A 23,275-nucleotide genomic window follows, 5' to 3' on the forward strand; every position below is an offset into this window, starting at 1 on the left:
AAAGGTTTGATGAAAGTAGAGAGAAAGAAGGAAGACGTGGATGGTAGATGGGTGATGATAGAAGGAGAAATAGCCGGATGCCGCTACACAATTGTTTCTGTATATGGCTCCAATGATGACGAACCTGATTTATTTGATTATCTTGATACCGAATTGCCTCTATGGCCTGAACCAATAATTGTGTGCGGAGATTTTAACATCAATGGGCTAACAGGGTTGGGTATGATGGGAGGGGGGATGAAGGGCGAGCGCAAGAAGAGAGTAAGAAAAGCCATTGTCAATCTAATGAATAATAATGCGTTGGTAGACGTTTGGTTGGCATATAATTCTATAGGGACAGGTAGTACTTTTTATTCTGCCCCTCATAAAAGTATAGCCAGATTAGACTACTTCTTAGTCTCCAGCCCATTAGTATCAGAAGTGAAAATAGAAATATTACCTCGAGTTTCCTCAGATCACAATCCACTGGTGTTGACTATCTCCCGGAACCGCAATATTAGTCACAAAGAGTACTATTGGACATTTGAAAGAGGGCTGCTCAGAGAAGATGACTATGTTAGCAGAATGAAGGTATGGATTACACAGTTCTGGGAGGTAAACAGAGGTACGGCAACCGCAGGCATGGTTTGGGATGCATTCAAAGCAGGGATAAGGGGGGAAACACTGGCTTATACTCTATATAGGAGTAAAAAGGAGAAAATGGAGTTAGCCAGTAGGCTACAGGATTTAAGGAACCTAGAACAACAGCTCATCCAGCATGTTATAAATCAAGAACCTCTTGAGCAGGTCTTACTAGAAATAGAATTGAAGAAGGCAGAAACTGGGGAAAGATTGGCTAATAAAGCTGCGGCTAATTATTTAGCAAAAAAAGAAAAGTGTTACGAGTTCAACGAGAGGGTTGGACACATGCTCGCAATGCGTACTAGACAGGACCTGGCAGCCGGGGAAATTAAAGAAATTAAGAATAAATGTGGGAAGGTTGTAACCAAGGTGGAAGAGGTGAGGGAGGTGTTTAGAGAGTTTTATTCTGAATTATATGATCAAGACGTGAGGAGCAAGGAAGATGAGATAGAGGACTACTTGGCTGGTATCCCACACAAGGAACTGTCCCTGGAAGATAAAGAGACTTTGGAGGCACCATTAACTCTGAGTGAACTACACAATGCAGTATCAAAACTCCCCTCGGGAAAGGCCGCAGGACCTGACCAGATACCGGCAGAATTTTATAGGACGTTTTGGGATACATTGGGGATAGACATGTTGGAAACTTTAAGGCATGTACAGATAGGGGAGAATACACCACAGTCATGGGCTGGTGCAAGTATAGTAGTTATTTTAAAAAAGAATAAACCACATCTGGATCCTGGTTCTTATAGGCCGATCACGCTTATGAACGCGGATGCAAAAATATACTCCAAGGCTCTATCACAAAGACTTAGCAGAGTAATTGAGGGGTTGGTATACACAACACAGCATGGTTTCATACCAGGTAAAGGGACTACGGAACACACAAGGAGAATGGTTACCATATTGGATGTCACCGGAGCTGCAGGAGACCCTGCCTCAGCCATCTTCTTGGATGCAGAGAAGGCCTTTGACAGGGTCTCCTGGTGCTATTTGTGGAAAGCCTTGGGGTGGTTTGGGATAGGTACAGGTTATATACAGGCCATAAAGGCGTTATATGCAGCTCCAACAGCTAAAGTGAGGATTAATAGAGGGTACACAGAGGATATACATATAAAGCGTGGTACAAGACAGGGTTGCCCGGCCTCACCACTGTTATTCGCCCTATATCTAGACTCTTTTTTGCGAAGGTTAGAAGGAAATTCGAACATCCTCCCGATTGGTTTGCATGGCTATGCATATAAGACACTTGCATACGCGGATGACGTGGCAGTGGTCACACCAGATCCAGGGTCAGCCATTATTGAAATCGAACAGGAGGCTACACTTTTTGGCACATTTTCAGGGTATTCACTAAATAAAGGAAAAACACAAATAATTAAAAAAAATTGGGTAAACTATCATGATATAAGAATAGCACCTGAAGTCACTTATTTAGGGGTAAAGATCACATCCGAGTTAGACAGATTAGTTGAAATCAATATGAGACCATTGTTGGAGAAAATTAAAACAAACACAGAAAGAATGAATAACTTGCATCTGACCTTAATGGGCCGAATAAATGTTATTAAAATGATAACATTCCCTAAAGTGCTGTATTTACTCAGATCCATACCCCTATATTTTGAAAATTGTTGGTTTAGTAAATTAGAATTGATTCTGAATAAATTCATTTGGGTGAAAGGGAAAACAAGAAGAGCATACAGACACTTGACGGTAGATAGGGAAAAAGGGGGCTGGGGAGCACCGGATTTTAGACTCTATTACTGGGCTGCGGTATTACAATACAGTAAGGTGTTAATAGGTGGAGGAGGTCTGGAGCACCCAACGGATAGTGAGATGGGCTTACCTAATGTGTATGCCGCATTGCTGGGGGAGGAAGCCGAGAATGGGTTTTTCAATACAACTGAATTCACGTATTTTAAACACACGAGATTTAAGACTCTGAAAGCAGTATATAGGGTGTGGAAAGGAGTGGCTAAAAAATTAGGGATAGGCAGATTTAATAACTATACAAGATTGTATACAAACAGCTCATTGCCGAGGGAGATCTTTAAGGATGCCACTATGTATGATTGGTATAATAAAGGCATAGTGCAGATAGGGAACTTACTGGACGGGCAGGGCAATATCATGCAGTTTGGAGCACTCAAAGCAAAGTTTGGACTAGAGCACAATAGTTTTTATAAATACTTACAAGTGAGGAGTTTTTTAACACAAAAACAAGGCGGCCCGCTTGGGTTGGGGAAATGCAAAATTATGGATTATATAGAAACAACCACCAAATCCACAATAAGTCATCTTTATGCAGAATTGAAAGGAACTAAGTCAGATGAAAGGGCAAAATTTTCATAAAAATGGATGGAAAAATTGGGGTCAGGCTCAGAAATTTTTCAGGAGTCACTAGATCTGGGTAGAACGGTGCTATGCTTGGCAACCCTTCAATCGCAACACTTCAAAACATTATTTTCACTTTACCATACACCGGCTAGAATCGCCCAGTGGGGTGGAACAACAGGAATAACTTGCCCACGATGTAATGCGAGCGGAGCAGATATTGTACATATGTTTTCGCAGTGCCCACAACTATTTACTTTGAAAATGGCGATTGAAGAATTTTTTGATAAAACGCTTAGGATTAAGATTAAGCTTCTAGATGAATTAATTATTTTAGGGGTGGCAAACACGATAGAAGCTATGCCAGTAGAGTTTATTTTTGTTTCAATAGCAGTGTTCCGCATCTGCATAGCAAGGAATTGGCTGAATAAGGCTCCTCCATTATTTTCAGATTGGATTGCTAGCCTCCTCACTATTTATAATTTAGAAAAGGCAATATATGACAGGAAAGGTAGAAGGGCTAAGGCCTTAGGCAAAAAAATATGGCAACCAATTACGACGTGGAAAACTAGTAGGATAAATCTAGAATAGTGCAAGAGAAGTTTGATTTGATTTGTTTTAGAGGGCTGTTTATTGGTTTATTACATCTGCTTATGATATGAAAATTGTATAAAACAATGAAATGTATATGTACTATATAACCACCTGAGAAATCGGAATGTGCTGTAATACATACGTTGGAATATGTGGAAAAATTTTGGAAAAATTTAATAAATATGTTTAAAAAAAAAAAAAAAAGAAGGGTATTGGGGTCTCCTGGCTCTATATGTTCATGGTACTCAATATTGACTAATTAAGGATTTGCAATAATCTTGCTCTGTACATTTGGGGCATTTTATTCCACAAATCAATATCAACTGTTTGCTGGATTTATATGAAGAAAGTGTAAGCATCTAAAAGGCTATTATCACATTGATCTTGAGCTATGAAAATAGTACTATTCCTGGTGTTCAATGTATCTTCTGAAATGCAAAGATAGATAAAAAGGGCAGAAATGCCATTATAAAATACCTGTGTAATAGGTCTGTTTGTATGCATTATGTACGTATGAGCAACAGTCCCTAGTACAGTCTCCATATGAAAAGCTGCGCCTCCCTTTGCCATTCAGAGGCTGATGTCACGGGTCTATTGAAAAGTACTATAACTTATTTTGATATGTTGCTCACCAATAGAATGCACGACTCCATAGGATAAAAAGGGAACACACAGATCGGTGCTCATTTCAACACGGGCGGCTACAAACCCCAAGGCCGAGCCAGGACACTACTTACAGTTGGTGGAAGCTAATTATGTTGGTAAGGAGCAGGTATATTTACCTGCACCCCAGTGAAGAGACCACCTACAATTAGGCCTGGACAAAATTGTAAAATTGCTTGAAGGCTTCATATGTAAAAATGAAACGATTTTAATTTTTTAAGTGTGATAATTGAACATAGTGTATGCCCTCGTGTACAAAGGGCATGTGATACCAAGTGTTTCAAAATGGGAGCCTGTTGGGCCTGTCATAATTAGGGTGGTTTTCCCCAATGTTTTGCCTGCTTACCTCCACATTTTGCTTAATGTTTTTGTTGGCCTTAGGGCTCTGAGCACTCTTCCACTGCTAATCAGTGCTAAAGTGCATGTACTTCTCCCCTAAACACATTGACATTGGTATATACCTGATTGACATATTTAGTTTACCTGTTAGTCCCTTGTAAAGTGGTACCCATGTTCCCAGGGCCTGTAATCTAAATAATACTAGAGGGTCTGCAGCACTGATTGTGCCACTCACAAAAGTAGCCTTTCTAACCTGTCTCAGGCCTGCCATTGCAGGGTCTATTTGTGCAGTTCACAGCCACTTTGACTTGACATTTAAAACCTCTTGCCAAGCCTTAAACTCCCCTTTTGTTACAGAAACATTGCCCCTAAAGTAGTCCCTAAGTGACCCTAGGGGCAGGGTGCTGTGTAACTAAACGTCAGGACATGTACTTGTAAGTTGTACATGTTCTGACAGTGACAAACAGCTACATTTGTTTTTCACTGCTGTAAGGCCACTCCGGCCCCAGGCTAGCATTAGGGGATTCCATAAAACACCTTTTAAGCTGCAATTCCTGTTTGGAAAGAAGTAGCTACCTCATGTTTGATAAATCCCCTTTAATGGTAAAGTTTGACATTTCCATTTTACAAAGTGTACATTTCTCTGCTCTTAACTTTGCTCTGTGTGCCTGCAGCCTGTCTCCAATACACATATGGGTTGTGTGACAGCTACACTTTGTACATTACCTCTAGGCAGCCACAACACAGGAAGGGCTGGGTGTGACAGGTGATTAACCTGCATACTTGTAGGCTTCCTGGGCAGGAAGGTGGAGATGTGGCTCACATTAACATCTGAATATGTTGTGTCCTGTCCTCACACAAAGGGCTGATTTACCTCCTACTGGTAATATAGACCAAGGCTGGGCTAAAAGGGATCCTTGTACACTTCACTGAGTTCTAAGGCACTTTTGGTTATACACATTATGGCTCTGGTCCTACCAAATCAGTACACTACTGGGCCTAGGAAGAACTCTGCTGGAGTTAAGACTGCTGTGCTGACTATTCCGAGAAACTGCTTCTCTGATTTGCTGACCTGCTCCACTGCCTGCTGACCTTTGCCATGCCAAGTTCAAGGACTGGACCCTCTTACTTGAACCTAGAGTGACTCCAAGGGCTTGCTGGCTTGTCTCCTGTTTTCTGAAGCCTCAGGGACACAAAAGACTTACTGCAATCATGCTGGTGCTGCTGGACTCTGCCATCTGTGAGCCCTATCCTTGCCTGAGTTGCCCCCCTCCTGTCCTGGGCCTCAGAAGTGGGTTTTGCAGCTTATTTCTTCAAAAACTGATGCATCGTCACCACTGCGCTGGTCGGACTGACGGAGCGCCCTTCGAAGCTGATGCAGCGACTGCCCGACGACTTCGAATCTACAGCATGTACGGATCAACGATACGCTCTGCGTGGCTTGACAACAATGCATTGCATTCACTTCAACGGAGCTTGACAATGATGCAGTGACCTGACTGCATGGAAAAGACTGCTGCATTGTGCCCTCGACTTTGACGCTTTGCACCATCCAAGGTACTTTTTTCAGCAGACCCTGGGTGAGTTCTGTAGCTGGCCTTCTCTCCATTACTTTCTTTAGGCCCAAACTTTTAATTTGGACCGGTACCTCACAACCTCAAGTAACCTTTTTATTTCTTGTGAGTTTTAAGCACTGTTTCTCATTTAATCTTTTAAAAAATCATATTTCAACTTTTACTTATTGTATTTTTGTTATTTTTGTCTTGTTTTAATCAGATAAATATTCACTATTGGATTAAACCTGTTTGGAGTCTTTTTGTGGTGTTTTAATTGATATACTTTACACATTGCCTGTTAGGTTAAAACAGACTGCTGTAGCCAAGTTACCAGAGGGTAAGCACAGGTTTATTTAGGGGGTGTATCTGACTTACCCTGACTCAGGTTGTGGTCCCTACTTGGACAGGGTGCAAACCTCTGCCAACTAGAGACCCCATTTCTAACAGGGCCTCTCTGTACCAGAAATAATATGGCCTTGGCTGAACATTATTGTTTTAAAGATCTATTCATTATCATTTTAACATGTACATGCTATACAGTTTGAGTACAAGAATCAAAAGGAAATTACCTACAACTTTATCAACTGTGCACAACGAAATGTCCACATTAAACGCAAAAAGAACAATTGATGGACAGAATGCAGAATAATGTCAGACATTCACCCCAGTACAGAGATCTGGGCCTAAATCCATCGTTTTTTCTCACCATGCCATTCCAGTTTGGACCCAGACATATGCAAATCAGTCTTGACCCTGTGTCCATGGGAACAGTCCAGACCAAACTGCCAGACCAGGTCCTCCCTGGACTGGAAAAAAGCATACTAGGACCGGTTTTGGGCTTTCAGCCCTCATCTGGGTGGCATGGTGAGCAAAAGAATTATGTAATTAACCCCAATGTCTTGAATTGAGGTGAATGTTTTGATTTGTTCTGTATTCTGTCCATCAGTTGTGTGTCTTTCACATTAAATATAAGTCTCTCTGTATTCTCACACCGACTCTCCATGACCAATTTGCCTTTCCGCATTTTATCCTTTCCCAGGTTCCACTCTGCAAGCCATACCTGCATTAAGCCTTATTCAGACCTTATTAATGGTCTCCCACCATGCCCCTCAGATGTTAGTGTGTTTTTGAGGCCCGCCCATTGCCCTATATACAGAGTACTCTGCATGAGTGCAGCAATCTATTCTGCACAGCCACTCAGAAAAAGGAAGAGCATCTTCAGACTGCCAGTGGAGAGGTATGTCTCTTTTGGCTATAGGACAACCAATGCCGACCAACAGCGTGGCCCCTCTGTAGCCCTCCTACTTCAGAAACACACACAGAGTAACCACTGTAGGATCTCTATCTGTCAAGCCTCCAATCACTGCCTCCAGCTAGTTAAATATATGGGGCCAGTACTATTGTGTAACAGACCATTCACACACTATGTGTATCAAGAAACCCCTAACACCACAGACAATAGGGTCTGTGCCCTCCAGTCTTTAAGGTGTGTAATACCCTGTGAAAATAGCTCAACTGTATGAGGCATAACCAAGCTGGGTTCACCAGTTGCCTAGCAGCCATTCTAGCATTAACTCACTCATCCTCCTCTGATTTACCCAAATCTGGCTTCCATGTTTCCTGTAAGGGGCCAAAGGGGCCAGGCACATTTATTACCAGAGTTTGTAGAGTTGGAAAATCCCCTTATCAACCATTATATGGGTTTAGGCACCAGTGTATTGCAATCTGGAACAGGGTTGAGTTTATCTTTATATTTAGCTATTACATGTCTCATTTAAAGATATAGAAAGAACTGTCCTGCGTGTTATTAGCTGTTGGGGCACCTGGGAATTCCATTATTAGCTCTCCCACTAGTAAGAAAACAGATTACTATGTCCACTTAAACCTAAGGCCAAAGGCCTCACCATAAACACACAGGCTATATGCATCAATCTCGGGTATTGATAGTTCCGGCTTTTGTACTTTTAGCAATATATTGTCTGCACATAGGAAAATGTGCTCCTTAGTGCCTCCCTCTCATCTGATGCCCCGCAACTGTTCATTGCATCTTATCTATTCTGCGAGGGAGTCCATATTCGGACTGAAGAGGAGAGAGGATAGAGCAAGGGCAACTCTGTCTAATGACTCATGCTATGTGGAAGCAACTGGAGACCATACCATTCACTTGGACTCCTGCCAACTTGAAAAATACAATACTTTAATATAATGTCGCAAATAAGGGCCAGAATGTATCCCTTCTAGCACCTGATGGAGAAAAGGCCACTCCACCGAATGAAGAGACTTCTCCAAATGTAGTAGTGTCAGCGCCGCCAGATGTTACAATATCAGGATGTGTTAACACCTGCTGTAACTGGCAACTACAGGGCCTCATCCTCCTTTTTGTCAGAAACACATTTTTATTTCTATTCATCAAAGAAAGTACTACTTCACTAGTCAATTATTAGGGGCCTGGGCCACTATTTTGACTTTAATATTTATCAGAGAACTGCTATGGTGGCCTCAATAAATCAAAATTCATAAACACCAGTGAGAACCTGTTAGGGCTGAGTGCTTTCCCAGTGACCATTCCTTGTATAGACTTCATCACTTCCTCCTCTGTGATTGAAATCTGTACTGTAGGAGCCCAGTAGTTTTGGAATGATTAGGTCCCTTACTATTGGATATCATCATTCCAACAACTTTCGTTGTGGCAACTTGTATAGCGATTTTTAGTAATGAGCAAACGGATCCGCAATCACCTGCCAGCCATACGCCAGTTTTCCTTCTGATTCACATACTTTAGACACACATTTGCTTTCTAGTACTTTGTTGGCTAACCAATTAATACTTTTCTAAGTCATTCCCCATAACCATATATTCGATGTTGTTAGGCAGACCATGCAACTTTGGCTGTATGCACCATCCTCTGTCTTATGGTCAACCTGGCTATTTCTAGCTGACACCAGGCTTACACCTTAAGTCTACAAAAAACTGCTGCTCTAATCGAACAATCTGATGTTTCAGGTAAGTGTCTTCCCTGTCTCTATCTTTCTTCCGCCATGTGAGATGATTTTGCCTCTTAGGACCGCTTTCAGCGCTTCCCTTAAAGTGAAATTTGATGTCTCTAGACTGAATATAACTTCAAGTATGCATCAATTACATCTCTTGTAAATTCTAGAAATGTATCATCGAATTAACCACCCAGAATTCTCCACCTTTTTTTTGTAAACTCCTCCATGGGACTGCCTCATAGTCAACTCTATTGGAGAATGATCAAAGAGGGACTGCAGCAATACCCTGGCCCCTGTAACCTCCATAAGGCCCCTGGCTGAAATGCAAAAGTAGTCTAGTCTTGGGTAGGATTTGTGTGGATAAGAGTAGGAGGTTAAGTCCTGAACATCTGAGTTCCTTACCCTCCAGATATCGCTAGGTCTGAGGGAGTCTTCCCAGTTTGAGAGAGAAATAAATCCAATGATTGCCTTTCAAGTCTAACTGAGGTACATCAGAGTATTGAAGGACCCATCTGTGATTATCTTGCCTTTCGGGGCAGCAAGAAGCAGCCAAGCCATGTCTGGCAAGGTATTTTAAGTCAACGTAGGGGTGCATATCTGTACCATCATTGCAAATTCTCCCTCAATTGTTACTGATATGTTATCATACAATTCCAACTCTATTTCTGTCACTACATATGGGAATACTCTGTGTAATCGAATTGCAGCTTGCCTAGACACATGCATGAACAATGCATGATAAACCATGCTACAACCATGTCAACCAAGGAATTTGCAATTGGTGCCTAAGAAGTGGCTTGGAAAGAGGAGCAATGTCTGAGACTGTTTTGTCACATTTCTCAGCACAGCAGCCCATTTCAACTAATCATTTAAGATATTTACATTTCAAGAGAGCAGTTTGCATGTAAATCTCTGTCTCTGTGTGTCATTTTGAATGGAAACACAATTTCTTACCAATTATTCATACATCCTGTGTGTGCTGTATTGGGTGTCTTATAGAACAAACTGAAGTAGTAGAGAGTGATAAAAAAAATGTGTTCTTTATTTCGTGGTGGCATGTGCTGTGTGTTGTAACACTGCCTTCACTCATACAGTTGTGTGACATACTTCATCATAGGGCTGCTACCAAACACCCCAGCACAGCCAAAGCCTTGGGTGGAGCACCTATGATTTTCAAGTGGTCAGGTAAGTTTCTTAGATCCTGTTGGAGGTGTGCCACCTCAACCCACACCCCTCATCTTGTACTCAAGTCAAGTTTATTTCACGTTTATTTGGACCGTTGGTCCACAAACAATACATATCGATAAAAAGTTCATCCAAAAAGTTAAATAAAACATTTCATTACACACAGACACCCTAAAAGCATATTTTAAAAATGCTAATTATTAAAACTCGTTTAAAAGATATAAAACTGCCTTCACTTTTTGCATATATTTCCCCATTGCCACAGCAATATCTAAGTGGGACATTTCTGTCATCAGTGTCACAGCCTGGGTCCTACTTTTAATCTCATATTTCATAAGAATTGGTTTTAAAAATTTGATACGCAAGTCCAAAAACTTCAGACAATCAAATAAGATATGCAGCATATCAAATTTGGACCCTAAAGAGCAAGTACAGCTTCCCTCCTCATTGATCATGGTCCGCTTTACCGAGTTGTTCATATAACAAGGGTTAACCCCAATTCTAGCCCTCAGAACCTCATTTCGTAATTGACGGTCCGGTAACTTATCTATGTAGGGGAAGCAATAAACATTATTCCATACATCAATCATAAAACTGGTCGAGGTTTTACTTGCAAGATAGATTTTGTCCTGTGCATGCGATATTTCCTTTCCCGTTGACCTGAGTAACTTTTTATCAATATTAGCCACGGAGACAGTAGGGCACACATTAACTCTCATCTTCAAGCATAGCTTTGTTACTTTCCCCCTGGTCTCTCTTGCCCATTTTAGTTCGCTGTCCTGTATTTCATTTTTGCCCCATTGAGATATTTTGGTAATTGCGCCTATTTCTAGGCGTTGCCAAAAGCGCAAAAGGGCCATACCAACTTGTATACCCCATGAAGTCAGGCCTAGTTCCAGTCTTACTGCCTGAACCATTGCTGACCGGGGGAGCGTAAATAACTTTTTTAGGTTTTTGCCTTCTTCCACATCCCAGTTTTCCTTACCACTTAGGAACAACAGTTCAGCACCATACAAGTATTGTGGGGGTACAATAGCAGCATAGGCTTTTAGTACTGGTTTGTCGGTCATAGCACCATAGGCTTTGTTAAACAATTTTAGACCGCTAATCGATGCAGAGGTTCTTACTTTAGATGCCTCTAAGTGGGTATTCCATTTCAAATTCTGCTGGAACCATAACCCCAAGTATCTATACTCTGATACTGATTGCACTTTTTCTGACCCAATCCACCATGAGAACTCAGTTTTCCTCCGGCCAAAGCTCAATGTTTTGGTCTTATCCATATTTATCACAAGTTTTTTTCTTAAGCAGTAGTCATTGAAAGCATTTAATTTTCTTTGCAAGCCAACCTCGGTCTGGTCCATAATCACCAGATCGTCGGCGTAGAGTAGGCATGCTATCTGCTTGCCATTTAGTTTCGGGCTTGCCCCAGTTGTGTTCCCCAACATTGATGGTAGGTCTGCTAGGAACAAGGAGAACAATAGGGGAGCTAATACACATCCCTGACGAAGACCATTTCCAATTTCTATTTTCCCTGATAGACTACCATCTATGTCTAAAATTATCTGTGCCCAGTTTTTAGTGTGGAGCAATTAAAGCAGCCGCAGTATATCATTAGGAATTCCCTGACTAATTAGGGCCTCCCACAGCAGCTCCCGGTCCACTAGATCAAAGGCTGCACGGAAGTCAACGAAACAACAGAACAACCTACCCCGCGATTCCATTGACTTCCGTGCTATGGCCCAAAGAGCAAAACAATGGTCGATAGTAGAGTGGCCGGCTTTAAACCCACCCTGTTCCGGGGGGATGGTTTGGTTTTCCTCTGCCCAATCTTTTAATAAATTTAAAACTACTTTTGCAAAGACTTTTTCCCCTATATCGAGGAGGTTTATAAGCCTATAATTTTTCGGTATTGTGTGGCTACCCTTTTTATGAATAGGCCTAATAATTGCACCCTTCCAACTTTCTGGGATGATTCCCGTATCCAAGATTACCAGGAACATCTTTGCAAAGAACTCTGCCCACCATTCAGGCCTCGTTTTAATTATCACTGCTGGGAGGTTATCTGGTCCTGCGGCACGTGTAAGGTTCAAACTAGCTATAATCTCCGTTATATACCTTGGGGTAAAATGGTCCTTTATCTCATCCCTCATCCGTGGCCAACCTAAGGTTCCCGGTATTGGTTGTGTCGGCCATCTTCCATAGATTTCTTCCAGATAGCCTACCCAATCATCTTCCGGGACCTTACAAGCAAGGGAACCGGCTTTACCGCCCAAACTCTCTTGGACTAATTTCCAGAACCCTCTCACATCCTTGGATTCAATCACCTCCAACATATTTGCCCAACATTTCTCTTCATACCTTCTTTTTTTATTCCGAATTAATGTTTTATACTTTAACCTTAGTTGCTGAAGTGTTTGATATAGGTCCACTTTAAACATGGCCCTTACTCTTCTCTCCTTCTGTCTTATCAGGGCCTTAGCTACCCTGCATTCTTCGTCAAACCAGGGTTTCCTATTTTTATTAACTACATAGCTGCTCAGTCCTGACTTTTTTACCTTGAATTCCTTCTTGAGAGAATCTGCCAGCTTACCTATGGTCAATTCAAACCACGGGATTCCTGCATTAGACTGAATTTCTTCAGTTGGGATTGATTGTTGAATTAGCCCAAGCTTTTCTATCTGTTCGTCTGATATACAGGTTGTTAATCGTTTGGGGTGATCCACATGGACCTGTAAAACTCTCTCTCTACGTTTACATTTCGGGATGCGTATTTCTAACTTCAAAGGGAAATGGTCACTACCTGTCGTTTTCGCCACCTCAAAATTTGTTATTTGATTAAAGCACCAGGCCTGACAGAACATATAGTCTATTGGGCAAGGTTGCTGGCCCCTCACAAAAGTCTTTCCCGCGGGCTGGTCTTGCTGAAATCTACCATTTGCACATACCATGCCCAAGGACCCCATTAGCTGACTAAGTGCCTCATCCTGCTGTGAGAGCTCCCCCCTTGGAAAGAGTGCAGCTTCAATGTTATATGCATCTAGCAATTCTTTGTGCCAACTATCTACCTTTTTGGGGTCCAATCTATGGTTAAAATCACCTACTACTAGTACTAAATCCTTTAGATGCTTGGCACTAGTTGACTCCTCTGTGATTGAAATCTGTACTGTAGGAGCCCAGTAGTTTTGGAATGATTAGGTCCCTTACTATTGGATATCATCATTCCAACAACTTTCGTTGTGGCAACTTGTATAGCGATTTTTAGTAATGAGCAAACGGATCCGCAATCACCTGCCAGCCATACGCCAGTTTTCCTTCTGATTCACATACTTTAGACACACATTTGCTTTCTAGTACTTTGTTGGCTAACCAATTAATACTTTTCTAAGTCATTCCCCATAACCATATATTCTATGTTGTTAGGCAGACCATGCAACTTTGGCTGTATGCACCATCCTCTGTCTTATGGTCAACCTGGCTATTTCTAGCTGACACCAGGCTTACACCTTAAGTCTGCAAAAAACTGCTGCTCTAATCGAACAATCTGATGTTTCAGGTAAGTGTCTTCCCTGTCTCTATCTTTCTTCCGCCATGTGAGATGATTTTGCCTCTTAGGACCGCTTTCAGCGCTTCCCTTAAAGTGAAATTTGATGTCTCTAGACTGAATATAACTTCAAGTATGCATCAATTACATCTCTTGTAAATTCTAGAAATGTATCATCGAATTAACCACCCAGAATTCTCCACCTTTTTTTTGTAAACTCCTCCATGGGACTGCCTCATAGTCAACTCTATTGGAGAATGATCAAAGAGGGACTGCAGCAATACCCTGGCCCCTGTAACCTCCATAAGGCCCCTGGCTGAAATGCAAAAGTAGTCTAGTCTTGGGTAGGATTTGTGTGGATAAGAGTAGGAGGTTAAGTCCTGAACATCTGAGTTCCTTTCCCTCCAGATATCGCTAGGTCTGAGGGAGTCTTCCCAGTTTGAGAGAGAAATAAATCCAATGATTGCCTTTCAAGTCTAACTGAGGTACATCAGAGTATTGAAGGACCCATCTGTGATTATCTTGCCTTTCGGGGCAGCAAGAAGCAGCCAAGCCATGTCTGGCAAGGTATTTTAAGTCAACGTAGGGGTGCATATCTGTACCATCATTGCAAATTCTCCCTCAATTGTTACTGATATGTTATCATACAATTCCAACTCTATTTCTGTCACTACATATGGGAATACTCTGTGTAATCGAATTGCAGCTTGCCTAGACACATGCATGAACAATGCATGATAAACCATGCTACAACCATGTCAACCAAGGAATTTGCAATTGGTGCCTAAGAAGTGGCTTGGAAAGAGGAGCAATGTCTGAGACTGTTTTGTCACATTTCTCAGCACAGCAGCCCATTTCAACTAATCATTTAAGATATTTACATTTCAAGAGAGCAGTTTGCATGTAAATATCTGTCTCTGTGTGTCATTTTGAATGGAAACACAATTTCTTACCAATTATTCATACATCCTGTGTGTGCTGTATTGGGTGTCTTATAGAACAAACTGAAGTAGTAGAGAGTGATAAAAAAAATGTGTTCTTTATTTCGTGGTGGCATGTGCTGTGTGTTGTAACACTGCCTTCACTCATACAGTTGTGTGACATACTTCATCATAGGGCTGCTACCAAACACCCCAGCACAGCCAAAGCCTTGGGTGGAGCACCTATGATTTTCAAGTGGTCAGGTAAGTTTCTTAGATCCTGTTGGAGGTGTGCCACCTCAACCCACACCCCTCATCTTGTACTCACAATTACAATGTTAATCTTTTCTGACCTGTAGAATGTTGGCCAGAGAAATTGTCTTCTTTAAGGCATTACAGTTAACTGAAGCCCCAGATACTTGTCCATCCTCTTTGGTGCCTGCCTGGGAAATTTGTCTAGACTGCCTTGGTGCCTAACACCCAAAACCTTGTGCTTGTCCATTTTCAATTAGCTGGATCCGAGACTCTCCTCTTCAGTTTTCACCCCCCCCCCCCACCCCAGTAATGATGTGGCCCTCTTTCCTCCACCCGGGACCCAGCACTGGCTCTGCTGTGGCATTCTAAACCCAACTGACACGGCCAGTTTTACCTCCTTGTTGTCTAGTGCCTTGTTGCAGCCCACTTCTCGAGCAGTTGTGCCAACCTCCCCTGGGGCTGTTTTGTCTAGGCAACCCCGGTTATTCCTGGCCACGGCAGAACCCCTTCCACTGACCCTGTACTCTACAGGACATATTAGGGTGCTTCAATGCCTCCCAATTCTGACAATGCAGGCAACTTTTTTGTCGAGCTCCTCTGCTTCCTTGGAACCCAGTGTGTGTACCTACTGTCCAGTCACTTCTCCTTATTCCACCGTCCTGTAGAAGAGATTGTAAAGCCAAGTGTGTGTTCCTTGTGGAATAAAATGATAATTTGTGCTCATTGGACCTGCATTAGTACATTTTTAGCAGACAAGCCTATGACCGAGAGGCACATTGGCTTTGGTCAAGGACTTTACAGAAGAGTGCACACCGTACACAAAGAGCTGGCTACCTGCCCACCCCCCACATCTTGTGTCCTGTCCTGCTAGAGGAAGACATAATCCACCAACAGCCCACAATTGGCCAGTCGTTAGTTGGATTATAATACACACTTGAGAGTGATAGTTGGCCTGAAGCTGGTTATGAATCTGAGGCCCATCCGTAAAGGAAGATGCTCATTGGCATAACTGCCACCCCACCAAAATTTGATTCAAGCACTGAATTTGAGCGATCAATGTGTCAAAAACCATAGTGTTCACTTTTTGCTAAATTCTTAGCTTCCTCCCCCTGAGGGCTAGAAAACTTATTCCAAGACTGAGGAAAAAGACTGCTCTGCTGCACAATGAAATATATTAGTGAAAATACATTTTCAGTATACCCTACCTGGATCACAACGCGCACACACATGCACAAACACACACGCACACACTGCCAAAAGGAAAACAGAGGACAACAGATACCCTGAAAATTTCAAAACTACACATACCAACTCCTCCACCAGTTATTAGTCTACTAGACACACGTACACCAAGAGTACAGAAGAAAGGCCACTCAGAAAATAAAAAGCTGTACACTATAATTGGCGAGGATCTCTACGTCTTCAGAGATATCTACGCTGTGGCTGATTGGTTTGAGAGTAGAAACATTTCCAAGTGGGCGGCATTTGTCTATTTCAAGAACCAACCTACATGTTTCACCAAGTTTCAAATGAGGCCTTAAGTACATTTTAATTCCCAGTGTTTGAAATTAAGACATGTCTTAGAAAAGTTTGAAAGTATTTTTGTACTGTACCAGGCAATGTAACTCACAATGTAAATCTGGTATGTAGTTTGGTATGCATATCAGATGCACATTTATGAACAAGTTTTGCCATAAAATTTCCCATCCATTGTGATAGTCATTGGATATGTGAGCAGGTGTGGTCGGCTAGTATACCTTGGTGAGCTGCAAAGAATCTATGGAATGCAGCATAGTAAAACAGCCATACATTATGGTTCTCCATCTTTTACTGCACAGTTGTGTGCTGCAGTCTCTTTTATTGGCCATATGCGGCCATTTTTGGTTTTATAGATGTATTGAAAGATCCTTCTATAAGGGCCTTTATAACTCTCACTGTGTACATCTTAATGGACTTTTTCCTTGTATTTATATCCAGGTATATATTCAGGTAAAACTGCACACCGTTCTGTAACGGTATAAAGAAATACATGTTACTGTAGAATTAGTGACCATGCATTGTTTCTCTTGAGGTTCATTCAAAACAAATTAATATAAACTGCCATTGTAAAAACATTTTAATGTCATACCAATATCTAAATAAAATGGATTTCTGGGTATTTGGGAATTAAAAAATGCAGAGTATGTTTGCATTCTCTGTGATTTTCTTCACTTCATTTGACGTGTATGGTGACAAATATATCATTCGCCATTTCCATAATTTCTTTATTACTTGTTCGAAGCTGTCAAAAGGGTATATCGACCCTACAAGCCAAAATTAAACACTACACACTTTTTTTTAAAAGTGTGTAATACTTTGCCCATGCCATCAAATTTAGCAGTTTAAAAGAAACTGTTGGCAGACATAGGATGAAATTAAAGAGTGACATTAGCATATCTGTCTAATCCAAAGCTTCATTTGGTGTTATTTTGCATGTGTGTCTAATTTTCTTAAGCACGAAGCCATCTTTTTTTGACATCTTTCAAATCATTTCTGAGTGGTGCTGTACACCAGCATGCTCATTAGAAAGTCTTCCTCTCTGGGTTTTCAAGTGATCTTTCTCTGCTTCCAGAAGCAAGCTGAATGTTAATAGCTAACATTTCTTGTCATCTTGAAATAAATGTCACACTGACTTCTTTTTTTGAAGATGCTTTCACTTGGGTTGTAAAAAATGGACCCCATTACTGCCATTACTGTCACACCTACCAATAAATGATTCCCTGCCAAGCATCTCCTAATGCAGGTTTGCTAAAGTAAGCGATTCAGCTTTAGTGATATATTTGCAAAGCTGCAAGAGGCCGTGTGCTTGAAAACGTTGTATGTTTACTTTAAAAAAAACTATAATCCAGGTGTGGCACTTGGATGCATTTTTAGAGATCAAGATGCACCTTTTATTATACACTAACTCCAAGATTTACAGAGTTTTTGCGCCGTGTTTGAGTTATTTTTTAATGCAAAGCCTTTTTGGAGATTAGCAAATCAATGCAAATTGGTATTTGCGTTGGTTTGTAAGGAAAATTAATGCGAACCAGCACAAAGCGCTGCTTTGCTTTACTTAGTGTCAATGGATTGTTACAAGGGTGGTACATGGTCATTATCATGCAACCACCCATGCTTTTTGACACAAAATCCCATCTACTAACATTATCAGACAGGGCTTTGTGCCCAAAAATTAAGCAGCTGAAAAACAAGTGATAAAAGGAGAAATGCATTTATTTCTCCTTTCTTATGCGACTTTGCATGTGTGCTGCATACATACAAGTTAGGAAAAGTTTTAAAACGTGTCTAGTCATAGTATTTTGTACTGAAAGGGTACTCTTCCAGTATAAAACCTATGCTAGAATCACACACACACACTTGCGCTATGGCACACAAGTGTGAACGTAGCCCTCGCCAGCAAAATTCTGCACTGCGCTAGGGAGAGGGGAGGAGAGTGCCTTATCTCTGCACCTTTGCAAATCTGAACCTAAGGCCCATATTTAGCATTTTTGCGCACAACACAGAAAATCACCTTGCTGTGTGCTGTGCTGCGTGAAAAGGAGAAGGCAGGACTGTGCTATGCCTAACAAGATATGACGTATTACTGCTCTCTGCTTATGTTGGCACACTTTTGTCTGCCTAGCACCAATGCAATATTATAGACAGCATTAGGGATCTCTATTGAAAAGAAGTTTAGATCCTAACTGTAAACATCAGTTGCTGTATTATATTTAAAAGTCCAATTATTTAGGACAGAGCAAAAATCACAGTGAAAGGCTACCACACTAGCAAAACAATAAAAAGAAGAAACAACACAAAAATATTATGTATCAAAATTATTATTATTTTGAAGCAATTATGAGGGTTCTTCATCAGTTGTTAGAGTAAAACATAATAAACAATTCTAGTGTACAAGGAATACATTCATTAGTCCAACAGTACAATAGAATACGTCCCAACTATATGTAGAATTGTTTATTATGTTTTACTCTAACAACTGATGAAGAACCCTTATAATTGCTTCAAAATAATAATAATTTTGATACATAATCTTCTTGTGTTGCTTCTTCTTTTTATTGTTTGGCTAGTATGGTAGCCTTTCACTGTGATTTTTGCTCTGTCCTAAATAATTGGACTTTTAAATATAATAGAGCAACTTATGTTTACAGTTAGGATCTAACATTCTTTTCAATAGAGATCCCTAATGCTGTCTATGAGATTGTAAAACAAATCCCTTGCTGGCAATTTGCTTTTGATATAATATGTGCCCAAGCCCGCAAGGGTTTATTGGGTTAATCACCCCTTCGTTACTAGCACCAATGCAGGCATGATTGTTTTGTGTGTGAAGAGATACCTTTAAGACTTTTTCATCATTCTTCGTGTGCCGCAGATTGCAGCACATGTGGAAAGAGGAGAAACAAGGTGAAATAAAAATATTTCTACTTGTTACTCCTCCCCTGGGGAGTGTAGCATTTTGATGCATTCTCAGGTCTGCCACTCATGTCAAATATGAGAATGTGCCAAAATCCATGGGTGGATATTTGAGAACACTCGTGCTCCACCCATGGAACGCCTCCCTAGAGCAGAGTAACACAAGGCAGTGAATTGTGCTGCCTTATGTTACTTCAGATTTACCAGGACACGCAGGGCCACGCAAAGTGGTCTTGCGTTGTTTGGTAAATCTCATTATAGATTTTGTATTACCCTGCATCCACTTGCTTGATTCAAGGATGACACCAAACCTTTGATAAATCTGATCTTCAAAGTGTCTGTATTGGATTTTTATTTCTTTTTTTTATTTGTATAGTACACAATTTAGAAAATGTAAATAATGCAAAGATTTAGAAAGAAATGTGGGGGAAAGTTTACTGGACTATTATTGTTGTGACAGACTGTGCACACACTGTGTGACATAGCGCATAACGGTCCGTGCCGACATTCATCATTTTAAGATTCATATAGCCTCACTACAAACTAAACGGACTGATTTTTAACTCTTTTCCGAAAATAATTGAATGGGAAAAAAACATCAAATTGACAATAGGGGTTATTTGAAGTTTCGGCAGACGTGGAACATCTCCCAAAACTTGGCATATGTTCCCTCTGCCCGATTCAGCGTACACTGGAAATACAGTGGACGGCTAATTTGCCAAATTATGGCTGATGACCCCCATCCACCAAATTCTAAATAATCCCCAAGTCTTGTACTGGCACATTGAAGTGGTTACAATATATCAAGTGGTACCCGACCAGTTAAAGATATGCACGGTTTAATATGAAAACTGGCACACTCCATGATAGTGTTATCTGTGCGAAGCAAGAGTGAAAGTGAAAGTGATGGATGTATAGATTGATGAATGGAAAGGTTACCCACAGACGGCTGGGGTTAAGGCTTAGGTGTAGGTGGATGTTGTGTCTATCGATGATGTGAGATTGGACTGAGTGAAGATGAATAGAAAGAGGGTGAACAGTAAAAAGAGAAAGAAACAAAAAAGAGAGACAAAAATATATAAAGGAAAGAGATATTGATAGAAACGAGGGAGAACAAAGAAGAAGCTAAGACGAATGACAAATGGGGAACACAGGAAGAAACTAAAGGGGTCACAAAAAGAGGAGAAGCCTGCAGTGAGAGACATGAGGATGAGAGATAGAGAAGAGAGAAAGACCAACAATTGGCAGACAAATAAGGTGAGTCTGGCAGACAAAGACACAGAATGAAGGGGTTAGGGCAGTAAAAACCTATAATGTTTCCATTATAACTCCACAGTGTTCACTGAAACCCTGTGACTTAGCCCCTCAGTTTACTAAACATACATATGTCAACTCTATGGTGACTTTATAGTTTATGCCAAAGATCACTAGGAATTTGCTCCCACCATTTGACAAAATAAAACATTAAGGGGCCGATTGCGATACGGCCCTAAAGGTGGTTGAAGCTTTTAGGGCCGTATCGTAATTGGCCGGTCGGTTTACTTTCCGACCGCCTCATTATGTTGGAGGCAGTCGGAAATTAAACCTGCCGGTCATTCCGGCTGGCTCCCTCTGGGCTCAGAGAGCTCGGACGGCAGTCGGAAGCCGGCAAGTACTCAAAGGGAGGGTTTTTCCGCTCTTGAGATTACGACCACAGTTGTTGACATGGTTTCGAACGCGGTCTGTCAGACATGGAAAATATATTGGAAAGCGTTTTTTTGGTGCCCCCAGCAGTGCCCCCTTTGGTGCACGGCCTCCAGTTAGAGGCTGAGGGTCACCTATAGTGCCCTCGTGTTGATTCCTGCACCTTGTGGCAGGCACCTTGGGGTGTCTGCCACAGGGTACAGGGCTAAACTGCACCTCCCTTTTCTCACTGGGAGCTTGTATTACAGCCGGTTTTCGCCGGTAATACGAGCTCCCATTGAGGAAAGGGACCATGCAATTGAACTGTGTGCCTGATTATGATGCCTGTCAGGCTTTCATCCGGCCAGCACCGTGGCAGATGCAGGACCGCCCGACTAGCTGTCAGTGGTCCCGCTACCCATATTAGGATGCGCCGACTTCAAGGCAGTCGCAATCTGTATATTTTGTATTGCTGCATGTGCTGTAGGCTGCAGCACACGCCGCAGTCCAAAATATGCACTTTTGAAACATCCCTGCATTATGTGGCAGGCAGCATCGGTACCTGCCACATGGTCCAGGGATGTTTAGGGGGGCACCATAAATGCCCCCAAAACTTATAGAGGAGGACCAGGGGGAAGGGGGGCCCACTAGGGGCCCCAAAGTTACTTACCGCCTGCCTTTTCATGGCAGGTGGACCGCCATGAAATTGCAGGCAGAAAGGAACATTGTAATCCCTACGGTGATGCCTGAGCAGATACCGCCCCTATAGTAGGGTTTACAGTCCCTTCCAAAGTCAGACAGGCTCCTTGAGCCCCGCAGATGCATGGTGGATGGTCTCTCCGGCAGCCCGCCATCGTAATGCGGCAGGCAGATGTGCAGGGGCCCATGCCGGGGGACCGACGATCGGACGGTGGCGGTTCCACTACCATCATAATCAGTCCCTGTGTTCAGTCACATTGTAAGATGTCGGGCAGTGATTCTGCCCCTAAATACTACAATTGAAATTGTCAAAAAGCAGAAACAGAGATGGACAAAGGGCAAGAGTATAACATTTTGGGCCTGATGCACAGCCTTATTTGGCACGCGCAAAAAGGTTTGCAACCCATTTGCTCATGCAAAATCAAAAAGGACCATCTACTAACCCTATTTAGTGAGTTGCAATTTATTTGCAACTTGCTAAATAGGATTAGCAACTTGCTATAAGGAAGGGGCGTTCTGAGGGCATTCCTTCCAAATAGCGAGCCTGAGCCCTATGTATGACTATTTTGCGACTGCAATTGCGTTTGCAAAACTGTCACAGTTTACCACCCTTCTCAGAAGGGTGGTAAATTACTCAAAGGGAAAGGGTCCCCAGGGGACGCCTTCCCCTTTGTGAATGCAGGGGTAAATATTTTTTGGGGGAAGGCAGTGGTCCCTGGGACCACTACCTGCCCTTAAAAGATGATAGGAAAACGTTAAATTTTTCTTTTTTTAAATGCATCCCGTTTTCCTTTAGTTTAAAAGCAGTCCCAGACATGGTGGTCTGCTGATCCCAGCAGGCCACCATCCCTGGGAGTGCTAGTCATTACTAATGGGGCCGAAAATTGTGACAGCCTCACCAATACTCATGAGGCATGCAATTTGCGACCCTATTAGGAATTGCTAACAGTGTCTGAGACACTGTTATGCATCCCAATTTGCGAGTCGCAAATTGCGAGTTGCAAATGCGATGCAATTTGTGAGTCGCAAATTGGAGGTTCACACATCTGACCCCAAATAACTCCCTCAAAATCTAGAAGATGCTCCTGAAGGGAAAGGGAAGACATTTTTAAATGGGAATTAAGAAAACAACAAACGACTGGCTTTACAAAGTAGGCCTTAATTTATTCCATAAGGCACAGACTTTCAACTAACTGGATGACTGCCTTTTATGTCATGTGATAATCACTTTATTTAAAGTTGTCAGTAGGGGTGCATAAGAGGATTCTATTTTAATGATGAATGTATCCATGCACTTCACAAATGGTGGAGATCATCAATTTATATTACTACAGTAGTTACCACCAGCTTTGGGATTCTAAGGTGGCAGGCAAGATGCTGTGTTTCTTGATGCATGTTTCAATCTGTCACTAGTTCCTCTTGCTCATTATTTTATTCCTCAGAAATCAGTGTAACTAA

Source organism: Lissotriton vulgaris, chromosome 2_1 (genome assembly GCF_964263255.1).
Source record: "Lissotriton vulgaris chromosome 2_1, aLisVul1.2, whole genome shotgun sequence".
Classification (NCBI taxonomy): Eukaryota; Metazoa; Chordata; class Amphibia; order Caudata; family Salamandridae; genus Lissotriton; species Lissotriton vulgaris.